Genomic DNA, 19,563 nt, shown 5'->3' on the forward strand with positions numbered 1-19,563 from the left:
TGTTAGTGGGAATGCAAACTAGTACAGCCACTATGGAGAACAGTGTGGAGATTCCTTAAAAAACTGGAAATAGAACTGCGTTATGATCCAGCAATCCCACTGCTGGGCATACACACTGAGGAAACCAGAAGGGAAAGAGACACGTGTACCCCAACGTTCATCGCAGCACTGTTTATAATAGCCAGGACATGGAAGCAACCTAGATGTCCATCAGCAGATGAATGGATAAGAAAGCTGTGGTACATATACACAATGGAGTATTACTCAGCCATTAAAAAGAATACATTTGAATCAGTTCTAATGAGGTGGATGAAACTGGAGCCTATTATACAGAGTGAAGTAAGCCAGAAGGAAAAACATAAATACAGTATACTAACGCATATATATGGAATTTAGAAAGATGGTAACAATAACCCAGTGTACGAGACAGCAAAAGAGACACTGATGTATAGAACAGTCTTATGGACTCTGTGGGAGAGGGAGAGGGTGGGAAGATTTGGGAGAGTGGCATTGAAACATGTAGAATATCATGTAGGAAACGAGTTGCCAGTCCAGGTTCGATGCACGATGCTGGATGCTTGGGGCTGGTGCACTGGGATGGCCCAGAGGGATGGTATGGGGAGGGAGGAGGGAGGAGGGTTCGGGATGGGGAACACATGTATACCTGTGGCGGATTCATTTTGATATTTGGCAAAACTAATACAATTATGTAAAGTTTAAAAATAAAATAAAATTAGAAAAAAAAAAGATACAGGGAGAGATATATTATATATCTATATAATATTATGTATGATAGATGTTGGTATGACTATGAATATGGATATATACATATGTACACATATACACATGAGCATTTAATAAATGTAAGATAGTAATATAATGTCAATTTATATTATAATATTAAAATATGTTGTTGTTTTTCAGTAACTAAGTCATGTCCTAGTCTTTGTGATCCCATGGACTGTAGCATACCAGCCTCTTCTGCCCTCCACTATCTTCCAGAGTTTGCTCAAATTCATGTCCAATTGAAATATATGTATGTTTATAAATGTCCAGTATGAACTATGCCTGTCTTATCTTGGTCTACTGAAATATGATATACATGTGTACATTGACACAAGATTTAAAAAAGTGACATGTTATGTATGATACTTTGGCTCTAGGTAGTTTCATTAAAAAATATATTCTGGATATCATTCCAAAATAGTACATGGAAATTTTATGCATTGTTTTAGGAATATAGGCAATTTCAGGTATGGATCTGTCTTAGTGTATTTAGTCATCCCACATTTATGAAGTATGTCAAGGCTGTATATTGTCACCCTGTTTATTTAACTTCTATGCAGAGTACATCATGAGAAAAGCTGGGCTGGAAGAAGCACAAGCTGGAATCAAGATTGCAGGGAGAAATATCAATAACCTCAGATATGCAGATGATACCACCCTTATGGCCGAAAGTGAAGAGGAACTAAAAAGCCTCTTGATGAAAGTGAAAGAAGAGAGTGAAATGTTGGCTTGAAGCTCAACATTCAGAAAACGAAGATCATGGCATCTGGTCCCATCACTTCATGGGAAATAGATGGGGAAACACTGGAAACGGTGTCAGACTTTATTTTTTGGGCTCAAAATCACTGCAGATGATGATTGCAGCCATGAAATTAAAAGACGCTTACTTCTTGGAAGGGAATTTATGACCAACCTAGATAACATATTCAAAAGCAGAGAGATTACTTTGCCAACAGAGGTCCATCTAGTCAAGGCTATGGTTTTTCCATTGGCCATGTATGGATGTGAGAGTTGGACTGTGAAGAAAGCTGAGCACAGAAGAATTGATGCTTTTGAACTGTGGTGTTGGAGAAGACACTTGAGAGTCCCTTGGACTGCAAGGAGATCCAACTGGTCCATTCTAAAGAAGATCAGCCCTGGGTGTTCTTTGGAAGGAATGATGCTGAAGCTGAAACTCCAATACTTTGACCACCTTACATGAAGAGTTGATTAATTGGAAAGACTCTGGTGCTGGGAGGGATTGGGGGCAGGAGGAGAAGGGGACGACAGAGGATGAGATGGCTGAATGGCATCACCGACTCAATGGACATGAGTTTGAATAAACTCTGGGATCTGGTGATGGTCAGGGAAGCCTGGCGTGTTGCGATTCATGGGGTCACAAAGAGCTGACCCGACTCAGTGACTGAACTGAACTGACCTGAATTTCCCAAATTGCTAATATTAAAAATAAGCCCATTATGAATAATGTTTGGCATATATTTTGTATTTGTTAAGATATTTGCTTAGATTTCTAAAATTGGCTAGTGCAAATATAACTCAATAATATACTGAGAAATTAACTTACATAGCATTATTCCATCTTGGACATTAGCCAAGCAATGTATGAGTGTCTTTTAGTCTTGTCTTTCTAGCAGTTTATATTGAAACTTTTAGATATTTTCTTAATTCAACATTTGAGAATTGATATTTCCTCTTGGCTTGCTTTTTATATATAAGGAGGATAAGCATGTTTTCATATGTTCAAGGGCTATTTGCAAAAGACTACATTAACACATAAAGATGTAAAGAAAGATATGGAAAATATTTTCTGTAAATTATTGAAAAGTGATAGTAATGCTCAAACAATTGAACAATAATATTTTTCTCATAATTATGGAATTTATTTTCAGGCATTCATTGTAAAAGCTCTTGAAACTGATTGCTGGAAGATATTTTAGAAATTATCTCATTCAAGAATATCAATACTGTTTGCTTGAAAGAGTCAGGATGAAAATTTTAAGAAATAAAATGTCAAGGATTTATCACAGAAAATGTTTATGTTTTACAGTAGGATAATTGTATGCATTAGTTGTCTTAAAAAAATACCCAGGCAATTATAACATATAGGAAGGCTTGAGAACCATTAATCAAATGCTCAGTTACAACTAAATCAGCTTGGTCAAGATCAGTTTTGTTTTTTTTTTTAATTGAGATGTCATGTACATCTAATAGAATACATTTTTATAAGTGTAGAGCTTAATGGCATTTGAAAAATGTATGTATCCATGTAGCTATATAACTCCAATCAAAATATAGAGTGCTTTCATCTCTCTAGAAATGCCATCTACACTTCCCAGTCTCTCTACTTGTATGTAATAACCACAACAAACAGTTATATCAGTTCAGTTCAGTCTCTCAGTGGGGTCCAACTCTTTGCCACCCCATGAACCGCAGCACGCCAGGCCTCCCTGTCCATCACCAACTCCCGGAATCTACCCAAACCCATGTACATCAAGTCGGTGATGCCATCCAACCATCTCATCCTCTGTCGTCCCCTTCTCCTCCTGCCCTCAATCTTCCCCAGCATGAGGGTCTTTTTCAATGAGTTAGTTCTTCACATCAGATGGCCAAAGTATTGGAGTTTCAGCTTCAACATCAGTCCTTCCAATGAACACCAGGACTGATCTCCTTTAGGATGGACTGGTTGGGTCTCACTGCAGTCCAAGGGACTCTGAAGAGTCTTCTCCAACACCATAGTTCAAAAGCATCAATTCTTCGGTGCTCAGCTTTCTTTATAGTCCAACTCTCATATCCATACATGACTACTGGAAAAACCATAGCTTTGACTACACAGACCTTTGTTGACAAAGTAATGTCTCTGCTTTTTAATATACTGTCTAGGTTGGTCATAACTTTCCTTCTAAGGAGTCAGCATATTTTAATTTCATGGCTGCAATCACCATAAATGGAGTCAAATAGAATGTACTCATTTTCCTTTTTTCATATAATACAATGATTCTGGAATTTACCCAGCTTGTTTTTTGTATTCTCTTCATTTTTATTGTGGGCTTCCCTGGTGGCTCAGAGGGTAAAGCATCTGCCTGCAATGCCGGAGACCTGGGGATACATTATTACAAAAATATATTGTAAATTGTTTATTCTTTGTCTTGTTGATTTCTTTCTGGCTTACTTCACTCAGTATGACAATCTACAGGTCCACCCATGTTGCTGCAAGTGACATTATTTCACTCTTTTTTATGACTGAGTGATATTCCATTGTATGTATGTGCCACATCTTCTTTATCCATTCATCTGATGATGGAAATTTATATTGCTTCCATGTCTTGGCTATTGTAAATAATGCTGCAATGAACATTGAGGTGCGTGTATCTTTTTGTATGTCTAAAGAAACTCATAATTTCATCATTTTAAGTTGGATTCTTTGCACTTATTCTACTGTCATTTTCTTTAATTTCTGTATATGTAATTGGATTTTTGTTTAAATTTAGAAAAATGTTGGCTTGTATTTTTTTTTTAATGTTTTTGGGCCCTGCTATTGTTTTCTTTTTCTGGAACTTTAATACATATATGTTAGCCTACTTGAGCTATTCTACAGGCTTTTAAGACACTTTACTGTTTTCAAAACTTTTTTCCTCTCTCTGTGCTTTTCAGTTTGGACCAATTCTGTTGATTTATCATTATTCTATCGACCCTTTTTTCTACTGTGTCCACTCTGTTGTTAATCCAGTTTATTGAGGTGTGGTTTGGCTGTGTGTGTATGTGTGTGTGTGTATGTGTGTGTGTTTTGTTGTATTTCTTACTTCTAATATTTATATTGTACACTTCCATAAAAGTTTCCATACTATTTATGTATTATCCTATGTGATGTTTCATTTCAATCTTTTCTTGTAGATTCTCTACCATATTCATCATGGTGGTTTTAAATGTATTTTCTGCTAATTATAGTACCTGTTCACTTTAGTTCTGTTTATATTGACTATATATCCCTTGATGTTGATCATATTTTCCTGTAATTTCATATGTATGTTAGCTTTTATCACAAACTAGAAATTGTCAGTCATACATTGTAGAGAAAGTGAAGTCTTTATATTCAGCAAAGTGTTGAATTTTATTCTTGGAAGAAGAAAAACTGCTACAATATCATCTTGATGTTATGGATGATGGTTTTTAGTATTTCCCATAAGTGTTGTCCTTACTTATGGGTTGCAATTCTAGTTTCTAAAATGTAGACTTTCTCAAGTTCTGTTTTTATTGTTAGAGAGTCAGACAATGTTGGAAAAATTTATAGAGGTATTCCATATATTCTTTACCTTGTTTCCTCTAGTGAAAGTGTCTCGTGTATTTATAGTAAAATATGAAAACCAAGACATTGATACTAGTATTATTGACAGCTTTTTCAGGTTCACTAGTTTTTCATGCATTATGGATGTGTGTGTGCTTAGATCAATGCAGTTTTATTATGTCTATTTTTTCCCCACCACATTAGAAGTGTTACTTCATTGTCTTCTGCTTTCTATATTTTATGATAAAAGTCAACCATTGATGTTAATGTTGATAAATTCCATAATTGTGAGAGATTATAGTACTTTGCAATTGTTTGAGCATTACTACTGTTTTTCAAAATTTTACAGGAAATATTTTTATATTTTCTATACATCTTTATGTTTTAATGTAGTCTAAAGTTTTCAAATAGTCCTTGAACATACGAAAACATACTTATCCTCACTATATATAAAGAGCAAGCTGAACTGAAATATCAATTCTCATCTATTGAATTAGGGAAAGATCTAAAAGTTTGAATATGTAAACTGTTAGAAAGACGAGATTAAAACCAGACTTATATACTGATTGCTTAATGTTCAAAATGGAATAATGCTAAGTTTTAATCACAAGTTTGAGATGTTACTGAATCCTTCTAACTTGGCAGAAATACAACCTCTAACACTGTGTTCCTAGTGGTAGAGATGATGAAAACTCTGCAGTACTTCCCTGGGCTGTTTGGAGTCATTCTTGCAGAAATGCTGGCTGGTGTCACCCAAGGATATATGATATGTTTCTATTCACACCCTAGGACTCCCACCCTTGTAGCTTATACTTTTCAGTTCTTGCAGGCTCAAACTGTGGTCTCTGACTCCTCAGCCTTAAGTGACAGCTACTTCTACTTGAGCTTCATCTCTTGAACACCCTGGAAGTGCCTTCAGAAAAGAAGGTGGATGAATGCAGATCTCACTTCATCATCTTCACCTTCTATGAAGACCATATTCCCTTCAGGTCTGCTTCTTTTGGTCCCTCTACAATGCCTTCTAAATTTTTGTGTGTTTGCTTCTTTTATTTTGGGGGGTTTTATGTTTTTTTTTTTTTTTGGTGTTATTTCTGAGTTGATAATTGTTATCAGCAGAGAAATAGATTGCTCTAACAATAGTTATTCCACTTGTTAACTGAAACACACGTACACACACAGCCTAAAAGTTGAGAATTAAGTTTTGTTCAGCTATTCTGTGTATGGGACGATGTAAGAATCTGGGCTTATTGAAATCAGTCCTCTGCTATACAGATTAACTCTCTAGGGCCAGGGTCTTGTTTTTCTTCATCCCGAATCCCCTCAGAGTGCACAGTTGGGGGTGACTGTTTTGGCTGATGACTTGATGGCTTCAACATCTTTTGCTTACCAGTATGGTATGGTAGCAGAGAAGGCAATGGCACCCCACTCCAGTACTCTTGCCTGGAAAATCCCATAGATGGAGGAGCCTGGTAGGCTGCAGTCCATGGGGTCGCCAAGAGTTGGACACGACTGAGCAACTTCACTTTCACTTTTCACTTTCATGCATTGGAGAAGGAAATGGCAACCCACTCCAGTGTTCTTGCCTGGAGAATCCCAGGGATGGTGGAGCCTGGTGGGCTGCCATCTATGGGGTTGCACAGAGTCGGACACAACTGAAGTGACTTAGCAGCAGCATGGTATGGTAGATGAATTTTTTGTCCCTATACTGTAACCTTAAGCCAGGACCCAACTCATTTTTACTCACTGTAGTACTGCTCACTTTTTGGCATAAAACATTTTAAACCCTCGAACATATTCTCTGCCTCAGGAAAATTTAAAGTTTACAATAGCAAGAGAAACAGAAGAGACCCCATCCTCCTCCCCTCAAAAAAATACAAAAACAAACAACCAAAAAACTACATATTTCCAGAAAAACTATATATGTTCTGGCTGTGTTTCTCTGAAAACTAAGATCATTTTACTGTAGACAGGCAATAAAAGGAACAAAACAGTCTTAGTTATTCTGTCACCAGAGAAAATACACAAGTTTGTGGATCCTGACATACTGGGAACTCTACAGAGCACTCCTGACAATATCTGAGAAAATGATAAAACTTCAGTGAGAAATTGTTCCCTGGTGGGGATGTCACTATAGCCACAATAGAATAGAGATTAGGGGACTGTCACCCCCCTCCCACCCTAGGCTGTTTATAAAGCCTACTTCATTCAAATGTGATCCTAGAAGAATACAGACAGGGAAGCAAACTTGGTAATTCAAGGTAAATTCCCACCAGTTCAGGAAAATGGAAACTTCAGTAACTTTAAGTTATTCAAGCTAAATGTATAAAGTAGTAATTTTACAAACATCAGTGAACAGATTGACATTAGTAATTGATAAAATTTCAGGAATGGATGACAAGATAAGCTTTATAAATGCCTCAGCTTAAACAAATGAGATTAGATGGATGAGAGGAAAGTTGTTATTAGTTTTGGATGTATGTATATAGGTATCCAAGACTGTTTTGCATGGAAGAAACACATAAATACTAGAGGCAAGAAGAAGATCAGAAAGTGTGTATGTATCTTTCTTGTAAAATTAATAAATGAAAGCCTTAGCCAGCCATATATTTGTGTATTACCAGGGATAATTAGGAAATACTAGATAGGAAAGTACATTTCAGGAGAGTGGAGGGGAGAATATTAAGACACATGTTTTAACTCTAAAATCTTTCATACAGTCAACAGAAAGTATGTATTCAAACTCTGTAGTATACAAGTACATAGTTTAAAGAACTTATTTCAAGAACACAAAATGTTCTACAAGTCAATTCCAAAGCATTAAGAATAAACCAGGATAAAAGAGGAAACTAAAAGCAAGTTTTGGCAACTCAGCTTCACTTAAGGGTTAATTGAACATTAAAAAAAAAAAAGTCAATCCAAAACCGCCACTTACGAGAGCTCTTAGAATTTGTGGCTTTACCCTGTTTGCAGGATTGAGACATAGTAAATGAATTTCCTACTTCAGGAAAAATGCTGTAAGATTCTGCAGTTACAAATAAGGTCAATATTTGACATATGATATCATAGAATAGTCTGGCCCAAACTACTTTTAAGGCAGCACATATGAACTGCTTTAATGACCTTCAAAACTTTAATGGCAATTTAATGTCAAATTAAACATTTCATGGAAAGAGTTTGACTAATGAATTTTTTTTTCTAAGTTGTTTTCTTTCATGTTGTAAGGTGGTTTGATATAAAAAGAAAATGAAGTACAATAAAAATTGTTCTGTGTTCCACAACAATTTAGTTAGAGTACAGCTAGGTGGCCTATTGAGGATGCTGATGTTTTGCAGTGCAGTGCCGTGCAGTGCAATGCAGTTCAGTTCAGTCTCTCAGTCGTGTCCAGCTCTTTGCGACCCCATGAATCTCAGCACGCCAGGCCTCCCTGTCCATCACCAGCTCCCGGAGTTCACTCAGACTCACGTCCATCAAGTCGGTGATGCCATCCAGGCATCTCATCCTCTGTCGTCCCCTTCACCTCCTGCCCCCAATCCCTCCCAGAATCAGAGTCTTTTCCAATGAGTCAACTCTTCGCATGAGGTGGCCAAAGTACTGGAGTTTCAGCTTTAGCATCATTCCTTCCAAAGAAATCCCAGGGCTGATCGCCTTCAGAATGGACTGGTTGGATCTCCTTGTAGTCCAAGGGACTCTCAAGAATCTTCTCCAACAACACAGTTCAAAAGCATCAATTCTTCGGCACTTAGCTTTCTTCACAGTCCAACTCTCACATCCCTACATGACCACAGGAAAAACCATAGCCTTGACTAGATGGACCTTTGTTGGCAAAGTAATGTCTCTGCTTTTCAATATGCTATCTAGGTTGGTCATAACTTCCCTTCCAAGGGGTAAGCGTCTTTTAATTTCATGGCTGCAGTCACCATCTGCAGTGATTTTGGAGCCCCCCAAAATAAAGTCTGACACTGTTCCACTGTTTCCCCATCCATTTGCCATGAAGTGATGGGACCAGACGCCATGATCTTCATTTTCTGAATGTTGAGCTTTAAGCCAACTTTTTCACTCTCCACTTTCACTTTCATCAAGAGGCTTTTTAGTTCCTCTTCACTTTGCCATAAGAGTGGTGTCATCTGCATATCTGAGGTTATTGATATTTCTCCCGGCAATCTTGATTCTAGCTTGTGCTTCTTCCAGCCCAGCATTTCTCATGATGTACTCTGCATATAAGTTAAATAAGCAGGGTGACAATATACAGCCTTGACGCACTCCTTTTCCTATTTGGAACCAGTCTGTTGTTCCATGTCCAGTTCTAACTGTTGCTTCATGACCTGCATACAGGTTTCTCAAGGGGCAGGTCAGGTGGATTTCCTCGTATTTTTATGGAGTGATTAAATTTAATAATTAACTTATTTAATATCATTTTATTACCCTGTAGAAAGTAGTTAAGTCCAGAAATATGGAGGCTTTGCTTATAATTGTGGCTAGCCACAAATCAATCATGTTACCCTAAAGAAATCTCTCACCTATTTTTGTATTCAATATTTAATAAATGTTTACTAAATGCTGGCCACTCTTACTAATTAATGTCAGATTTTAATCGTTTCTTGTAGTTGAAACATCAAATATTATTAGTGAAACAAAGCATTAATAGAGGACAGTGATAAATTCTTCAGAATTAAGACAGAAGATAATTGAAAAAATACAGTATTTGGGATGAGAACTATAAGTGAAGAGTTAAACTTCAATGCGAATACAGATAAGGAAAAAAGTAATCTTTAAACAATAAGAGAAAAATGTGACTTCTAGCTAGCTTTTACATAAATAATGCACTGGAACCTATGGAGAAGTTAAAGAGCAAGGCTATATCTCAGAGCCTCGTGTATTAAAATGTGTTCATACTTAATGCTACTTAGAAGATGACACTTGAAAAGTAAGTTGAATCTGTAAAGGGCCTTGGATGTGTGAAGGGCTAGGTGTTATACTACTCTCATGGCTCTGCTGGGATATTTCTCACTGGATTTTTTAAATCCCTCCATGGTGAAGTATATAATTCTTCACACTAAATTCATTTCATAAAACGTGAAAATGTTCTGTATATATTTGGAGGGAAGGAAGTAATTATACTTGCGCTGAAGGTTGTCACCATGAAATAGAACTGAGTCATTGGTGCAAGTATGTTTCTAAATAGAGTGACCCATATATAAGAGTCACTTCCCACCATGATCAGTGTGTTTTGATTGTTAGTTTGTAACTGGCAATATTGATTCAAAATCCACACAACTCCACAATAATGGGGAAGGGTGGAATTAGATGTGGTAGAATCTGGAGCTTTGCAGCATCATGCTGTACCATCTACTTGATTTCTTTGACTCTTCCACTTTCTGTGATCTATTTTATCTATTCTGTGGGGTGAAACACAAACCTTAACTTTCAGATTCTCATTTGATATTGAATCTTTGTGTCTTATACCTTAATGTTTTTGTGCTTAGTAATCCAGTATTTGTATACTTTTTTTTTTTTTTCCCTATTTTGGCTGATTCAGGACTATCTCAACTGCTACATCTGCTTTGTCTATATCAAGATGTCATTCTCCAAACATGTGAAAGGCCACTGAAGCACATAATCCAGTCTAGATTATAAAACATTGTTTTTAAGGTCTATATGTGATGGTTCAGTATAGGTACATACTGTGAAATGAATACCACAATTAACACATTGATCATCTCACGTCTTACCTTTGTGTGTGTGTGTGTGTGTGTGTGTACACGAACATGTGGGGTGAAAACACTTAAGATTTACTCTCTTAATAAATTTCAGCTGTATAACGCAGTATTATTAACCTTAGTCATCAAACTGCACAATAGATCCCCAAAACTTATTCATTTTATGACTGAACATTTGTATGCTTTTGACTACAAATTTTTCATATTCAATTTGTCTATCATAAATAAAATTCAAAAATTAAAAATAAATAATATAGTAAAAACATAAAAAATAGAAATGGTATTATTGTTTAAAGGACTATGATTTTTATATATATATATATATATGTATGTATGTATATCAGCTCCTTGAATATTGATAAAAATAAAAATAAGGAGTTTCTACCCATAGTGTATCCAGTGTAATCATGTCCAGTATATTACTGTTTACCAAGGGGGGCATTTTTCAGTGTAATACACTACCACAGACTATTTTCATATAAAGTAGATTTCCCTCCACAAATTAGATTTCCCTTTCATATACATTCCCTTAATACCCCCAAGTGCTTTGATCATAATAGACAACTTACAACGTGTAGACACACAAAGCTAGAGGGCTAAGAAAACACGTAGTTCAGTTCAGTTTAGTTCAGTCGCTCACTCGTGTCCAACTCTTTGCAACCCCATGAATCACAGCAAGACAGGCCTCCCTGTCCATCACCATCTCCCGGAGTTCACTCAAACTCACGTCCATCGACGGTGATGCCATCCAGCTATCTCATCCTCTGTCGTCCCCTTTTCCTCCTGCCCCCAATCCCTTCCAGCATCAGAGTCTTTTCCAATGAGTCAACACTTCACAGGAGGTGGCCAAAGTACTGGAGTTTCAGCTTTAGCATCAGCCCTTCCAAAGAAATCCCAGGGCTGATCTCCTTCAGAATGGACTGGTTGGATCTCCTTGCAGTCCAGGGGACTCTCAAGAGTCTTCTCCAACACCACAGTTCAAAAGCATCAATTCTTCAGCGCTCAGCTTTCTTCACAGTCCAACTCTCACATCCATACATGACTACTGGAAAAACCATAGCCTTGACTAGATGGACCTTTGTTGGCAAAGTAATGTCTCTGCTTTTCAGTATGCTATCTAGGTTGGTCATAACTTTTCTTCCAAGGAGTAAATGTCTTTTAATTTCATGGCTGCAGTCACTGTCTGCAGTGATTTTGGAGCCCAGAAAAATAAAGTCTGACACTGTTTCCACTGTTTCCCCATCTATTTCACATAAAGTGATGGGACCAGATGCCATGATCTTTGTTTTCTGAATGTTGGGCTTTAAGCCAACTTTTTCACTTTCTTCTTTCACTTTCATCATGTAGAGCTGTACACAAGCAAGAAGTCAATGTCTTTCAGAAAATATTGTGCAAGTAAGTAGATAAACCCTGGAGGTATGGTGAAAGTAGCCTATCATTAGCAAGGAAAAGTAAATAGTGCAATTAATTCTTCTTTTTTCCTTTACCATAGAAAGCAAAGAGAGATATATTATACATTGAAGCCAAGAGAGATTAAATACTTTACTCAGAATCAGTTAGCTATAATTTGATTCAGCAAAGATATGAAACCAGGTCTCCTTACTAACCACCACTCAAAAATTCATTTCCAAGGCAGACAATTTAGCAGAAAATTGTGAGGGTACAGGATCAACAAATATAATGAGAAATACAAAGCAGTCTAAAAGAGAGACTCATCTTACCCACATGGTGTAAGAGTCCTTTCCATTTGAGCAACCAGGAAAGATCCATTCCAGTTCCTAGTAAGGAGAAAAAAGTTAGGAAATAATGTAATCTGCTACAAAGTTCATTGTACATGTGTGAAACTAACATGTTTCATTGTTTTATATGTTTATGATTAATTAGTATACCTTCTGTTCTTTCTTAAAGGTTTAAATAATCTCCATTTTTCATTTTTCTTTAAGAAATTTCTGGGATGAATAAACAGCTACACAAGATGGAATGATCAAGTCCTCCTGACAGTGAAAACTATTTAACTGCTCATGGTGGGAAGCATTAGGTAAGTATCTTTTCTACAAAATGATGCTTTAATAAGATTTTTTGTGTGTTCTGTTAGTGTCTGCTACATTACATAGTCATAAACTATTAAATGTTTTTCTTTCCCAGAAGTTCCTTGGTAAATAGATATTAGAAATAGAAAACATTCTCCCATAATAGTGCTTTATTAAGAAAATTCACGTTCTCTATCTCCCAAATCATTACTTAATCTAAAACAAAGTAACAAAACAATAAAAATAAATTTTATGCAATATTACTAATTAGACAAAAGGAAAAACAATAAAATGTAGTAAGAAACCATTTTAAATTTATCTTGATATTCATATGCAATGTTTAGCAGATGCTAATGAGAAGAGAATAAGGAGACAGAAGAAAGCATTTTTGTATTGACTGAAGGAGATTGGAGGGCTTTTAAAAGGCTATAATGTAGTATTGTTGCCATTGTAAATTATTTCCTTTTCTTGATACATGTTTTAAAAACCTGAAAATGTTACCTGCTTCTTGTATTGTAGATCTTCATATACCACACCTTCAGGGGATTCGTGGGAATTATTGATTGCTCTGGCATGACTGAAGGTATCAAATGATTAATTTTATTGTACTCAATATAGAAATAATATTTAAGAACTGAAACAGAGAATAAAAGCTAGTTGAGTGAATATTCTTATAGTTTGTAATGAGTAGAGAGATAGTATTTCTATGCTAATAGATTTCATGCCATTTGCTCCTAAATCTTTACCAATTTGAGTAACCAATCATTTGTGGAAAGGGAAAGCATCTGCCAAGGAGGGGAACCCTCATGGTTCTTTTGGCTGTTCTAATAATCAAATTGACACAAGACAGATTAACTTTAGAAAGAAATCTAAATTTAATCATGTATGTACAGCAGTCTCACAGCTTCCCTTCCCTGCTGGCTCAATTGGTAAAGAATCTGCCTACAATGCCAGAAATGTAGGAGATGTGGATTCTATGCCTGGGTTGGGAAAATACCATGGAGAAGAAAATGGCAACCCACTCTAGTATTGTTGCCTGAAGAATTCCATGGACAGAGGAGCCTTGGAGGCTACTGCCCATGGGGTTGCAAGAGCGGATCTTGACTTAGCAACTAAACCACCACTACCACAGGAGTCTCATAAGAATATGAGACCCAAATAAGTGATCAAAGTAGGATGCTTTTATAATTTTTCAGAGATAGAAGCAATTATTCATGAAGATGTAATAAAATAGGAAGGTTGTTGAAGTAGCAAATTAACAAAGAAGTAACAAATTTTGTTCCTACAGGCTTCTTGGCCTTGAATTTCCTATTTCTGGTGATAAGAATGTCTTCAACTCTCTTGATGGATAGTACCTTCACAAGCGAGATTTATTTCTTGCTTTCAGAACAAAGGGTAGGTTAGGAGGGTTAAGGTGTCCTTCTTGTATTGGCTGTTTTTTAAGTCACTTTAATTCAAAGTAATCACTATACCAAAGTGTCATATTTTGAGGTGACCTGCCATGAACCCCATCACAATACAACAGTAATATTTGAATGCTGACATTTAACAAAGTAGAAACGAAGATGATAAAGGGAAGTAAATTGTCTCATCTCTTAGATTGTGAGATAAGTATATATCAATGAATAGATCTAAATATCACCAGAACGTTTGCAACTTAGACTCTTACATGCTTTTTCCTTAAAAAAATTTTTTTTTAAATTTCTGTTAAAATCCCAGAGGAGTGTTCTATTGAGGTTTGGGGTCAGTACACCTTTCCATGAGTCTTATGGGATTGTGAAGACACTGAGTTTTGTTTAGACACGAGACAAGTGCCAACAAAGAGCAAACTCGTCCTTTTCCAAATAGGATAGTGTCAGACCTTGGGGAAAAGAACTCCAGCAAAAGTGAAGGAAATCTAAACCCCCAAGATCATAGTCAGAGCCTTTGAAAGGGGACCACTGGGAAATACAGACTGAGGATCAGAAGGAATGCAAGAGTGGAGGGCTGGAGAAAGGATGCTTTAAATTTAAAGTCAGGTGTGTCAAAACCTGTGTTTACCCCATAATTGCACGCGTAAAAAACTTACTTTGGGCTTCCCAGATGGCCAATATATGTATCACTATATATTCCAATATAATTTTAAGGATGAATGAGGACAATATATGTATAATATATATATATATATTATACATATATATATCTACCTAAAAGGTAGATATAACATTTATTAATATAATGGCTCCAACACATGGAAAATTATTTACAGAAGAACAGTTTTAATCCTTCTACTAATTGATTTATTTCAGAAAGCTTCATGTAATGTATTTAAATACCCCAATATTGTTTTTATAAATATTCCACTAGTAAAAATTCCACTGTCAAAAAGAAATACCAGCATTTTAGATATATCTGTTTTATTTTTACTCACTGTTGACTTTAAAAATATATAGATCACAACATTTATAAACCAAACAAGATTCCACTTAAAAGAAGTGATTTTTATCAAACAGATGATTGTGGATCTGTCTGTAGGCACAACCCATTATCCATCTGATTCCTAAGCAATATTATTGCCAATGGGTGTTTTTGGTACTCAGACTCATTTATACAGTTCCCTGTTTACATACAATTATATAAATAAATTTTAAATTAAACTTATATTAGAATATCCATTTTGATTCTAAATCTCAATATTACTAACAACACCTGAAGGCTACCTTACCATTCAAAAAGTGAAGGACAATCTCAATACATTATCTATAAATCTACTAGGTAAGGTGATTTGGTATGAAGGTTGGCTTGAATATCTCAAAACTTTTTTTTATAAATCTTAACTAAAATCAATGAAAATAGTGACTTATGGTATAGTTATCTTCATGAAACAAAGTTTTGTACGTTATGTATAAAATGAAACACAATTTTAGTTAAGTATGCTTGAAGTGAAACTCACTATGCCAAGTGCATTTTTACATAACTGAAGAAACACTACCTATTTCTGACCTGAGAAATCCTACCAGTCTCCTCAAAATCACAGCTTCCTTCAGGAAAACAAAGAGACATGCCTATCTGTTTATAAAGCATTATTTCTACATGTAGAGAATGAAAATATATTCTGAAAGAAGGTTTTTATTCATCACAATCTACATCTTTTGAGCAAATTCAATCTCAGAGGTAAAAATTGCTTAAAATTTTTTTTTTCCCACCCAGTTTCTCTAGAGGCTTCCTTTTGAAGGTTAGGTGAATACCAAAATGTTATCCTTTGTTTTCCTTTTGATATCTGTGTGTACCATGAGATTCCACATATCCTACTTTGAAGCTGTGCTTTCTGTTGTTTCTATGCTGCTTGTATCCCCTTCTAGTCCAGCTTGCTTTTGACTCTTTTCAACTCACTTTTTCTTTTAGTTCTTTAGCTGTGTAATTCCTTAGAGTCTTAGGCTGAAAAGACATGACTTGACTGCTAGCATTCAAAAGTCACAAATGAAATGAGGTTAGAAACTTAAGATACTATGGTGCCAAGTGCACAAACTTTCCTAAATACTGCAGTTTAGGCAATCAATTATATAAACCTGAGAAGACATGGTAACATAGAGTTATGGAAAAAAGTGACTGGATATCAGAAAAGAGACTCAATATGAATTTAATGTCTTGCAGTCATATTATTGATTCTGTTCCTTAAGAACATGTTTGGAAGAAAATCCATTATTCCACAATAGCCTTTTAAAATCTATGTATGAAAAAAATAAATAAATAAAATAAAATCTATGTATGAGCCACATTATAACAATCCTTGGAACATAAATAAATTGAGACAATGTTTTGTTTAATTTAATGTGAAAAGTAAGAAAAAATTAGAGCTCATCTATACACTGGACTCCTAAATGGCTGAGCCAATTTATAGAGTGAAACTACTACAAAATGTTTTATCATTAAAATTAGGAGTATTGACGGAGTACATTAAGTGTCTAAAGTGTTAATTAACTTGAGTTAGCCCTTGTTTTCTGTCATCTTAATGGGTCATAAAATATATACATAATAAATGACTATATTTATATAATATAAAGTAAGTTCTTATAATATTATTAAGCACTTAAAAATAGCAATACCAATTATGGTAGACTATCTAATAAAGTCTTCTTGTGGGAATATAACATTTGAATTCATGAAGGGATTGAAAAGAAATGAAGAAAAGCTTTGAACAAAATATAGTGATTGAAAGTACAAATATAATCCATAAAATTCTCAAATTGCTAAATGTACATCTATATTCTTGGGCACATCAAGAAATTAAAATAGATATCTTTTAAAAATGTTTGCTTTTAGCCATCTCTGTGTGAATCCTGCATTCTCAATTGGCAGGACCGAACATGAACCATATGCTGTAATCTTCCTGTTCACCTATTTGCCATCTGTAAACTCAGAGCAGTTTTTATATTTGAGTTTCCGCATGCCCTTCCTGAGAGGAGATGCTTATATTCAAGGTGGTAGATTCTGCTGAAGACTACATGGTGCGGATGGCCTCAAAAATTCATGAGATCTAGAAGTGGGTGTCCCTCGATTCAGATTCTGGTTCCATTACCCAGAAACTCTGTCACATGAGATAAATAGTTGACCTCAATAAATGCTATATTTCTTATCTATAAAATAAAAATTTGTATACAAATAAACACATAATCTGTATAAAGATACAGTGTGTGTGAATATATGCTGTACTTTATAGGCACATACTTTTCATCTCTACATTTTCCCTTTGTGCTTCTCATTGAAACAAAACAAAAGGAGTTCCAGCTACATCTGTTGACCACTTTACATCCAGTTGCAGTACTTGTTCATTTTCTAGTTGTATCTAAACATTATAAATCGAGATGTTCTTACCCACTGTTCATGACCTCCATTCTGAAATTTTGAATCCTGGTTCAGTTCAGTTCAGTTGCTCAGTCATGTCTGACTCCTTGTGACTTCGTGGACTGCAACAGGCCAGGCCTCCCTGTCCATCCCCGACTCCCAGAGTTTACTCAAACTCATCTCCATTGAGTCGGTGATGCCATCCAAATATCTCATCCCCTTCTTCTCCTGCCTTCAATCTTTCCCAGCATCAGGGTCTTTTCAGATGAGTCAGTTCTGGGCATCAGATGGCCAAAGTATTGGAGTTTCAACTTCAGCATCAGTCCTTCCAATGAATATTCAGGACTGATTTCCTTTAGGGTGGTTTGGTTGGATCTCCTTGCAGTCCAAAGGACTCTCAAGAGTCTTGTCCAACACCACAGTTCAAAAGCATCAATTCTCGGCGCTCAGCTTTCTTTATAGTCCAACTGTCACATCCATACATGCCTACTTGGAAAAACCATAACTTTGACTAGACAGACCTTTGTTTGCAAAGTAGTGTCTCTGCTTTTTAATAAGCTGTCTAGGTTGGTCGTAACTTTTCTTCTAAGGAGCAGGCGTCTTTAATTTCATGGCTGCAGTCACCATCTGCAGTGATTTTGGAGCCCCCCAAAATAAAGCCTGTCACTGTTTCCACTGTTTCCCCATCTATTTGCCATGAAGTGATGGGACCAGATTCATGATCTTAGTTAGTTTTCTGAATGTTGAGCTTTAAGCCAACATTTCACTCTTCTCTTTCACTTTCATCAAGAGGCTCTTTAGTTCTTCTTTGCTTTCTGCCATAAGGGTGGTATCATCTGCATATTTGAAGTTCTTGATATTTTTCAGGCAATCTTGATGAATCCTGGTAAATATAAGTTAAATGGTAAATGCTAATTCTAGCTCATTATATTACACATCACAGAACATTTTCAAAAATCCATCAGGAAGACTCTATAGCACAACTATTTTGGCTTTTAATGCTATAACTTACACTTTTTTTCTGCAGTAAAGATGTTTAAACCTGCCTGAATGCTTAGTGGATATTAGTGACATCCAGAGAGTAAAATGCTATAAAAATTTTATTAAAATTTTGCTGACAAATAGCAGCATGCTCCAAGGTAGTCTTTCTTTAGAAAATGTTCAGTTGTGCAAACTGTATCCCATCATTATTTAATCTACCCTTAAAAAACCTAAAATATTTTAAGTTTCTTACTCAAAGCTGCTATAGTATGAATCCAATTCAGTAGTGATGGAATAGGAGATCTGATTAACCCACCTACTGACAACCAATGTAATCTCTGGAAAATTACATACCAACAACTGCCTGTTAAAGAGTAACTTAAAGAGTGACACAGAAAGGCAGAGTTTGAAGGAAAGTGGTCACTGGAGAAATGAAGCTACTGATTTGGATTTGCCTTTATAAGTCTTTTTACCTGAGAGAAAATAGAGTCCTTGCTGTATAATATGAACACAGGAAAGTACTCCAAAATCTGCATATATACTATGCAGTCCTTGTCTGGTCATTGAAATACACCTACATGGAGGACACGTCAAATTTCCCAGGGAAAAAAGAAAGTAACATCTGGAAATCTAAAATAAAAAAGTAGAAGTTTCAGTTCTGGCTCATCAGAGGAGTAATAGAGGTTAGGATTTAACTGAATAGAATCTCTGCCATCTAGGCCAAACATCAACACTAGTGAAAGGAAGATAATAGATTTGAATTTCCTACAATTATGCTACCCACAAACAGAAAACCTTATACCTAATCTACAAGAAATAATGAAAATAATGAGTAAAGAAATGGATAATTTGTGGATTAAAATGGAAACCGTAAGAACAAGAACTAAATGGTAATTCTATGAATAAAATCAATATCTGGAAAGAAAAATTTCACTCATCAGTT

This window comes from Bos mutus, chromosome 24, assembly GCF_027580195.1.
Source record: "Bos mutus isolate GX-2022 chromosome 24, NWIPB_WYAK_1.1, whole genome shotgun sequence".
Classification (NCBI taxonomy): domain Eukaryota; kingdom Metazoa; phylum Chordata; class Mammalia; order Artiodactyla; family Bovidae; genus Bos; species Bos mutus.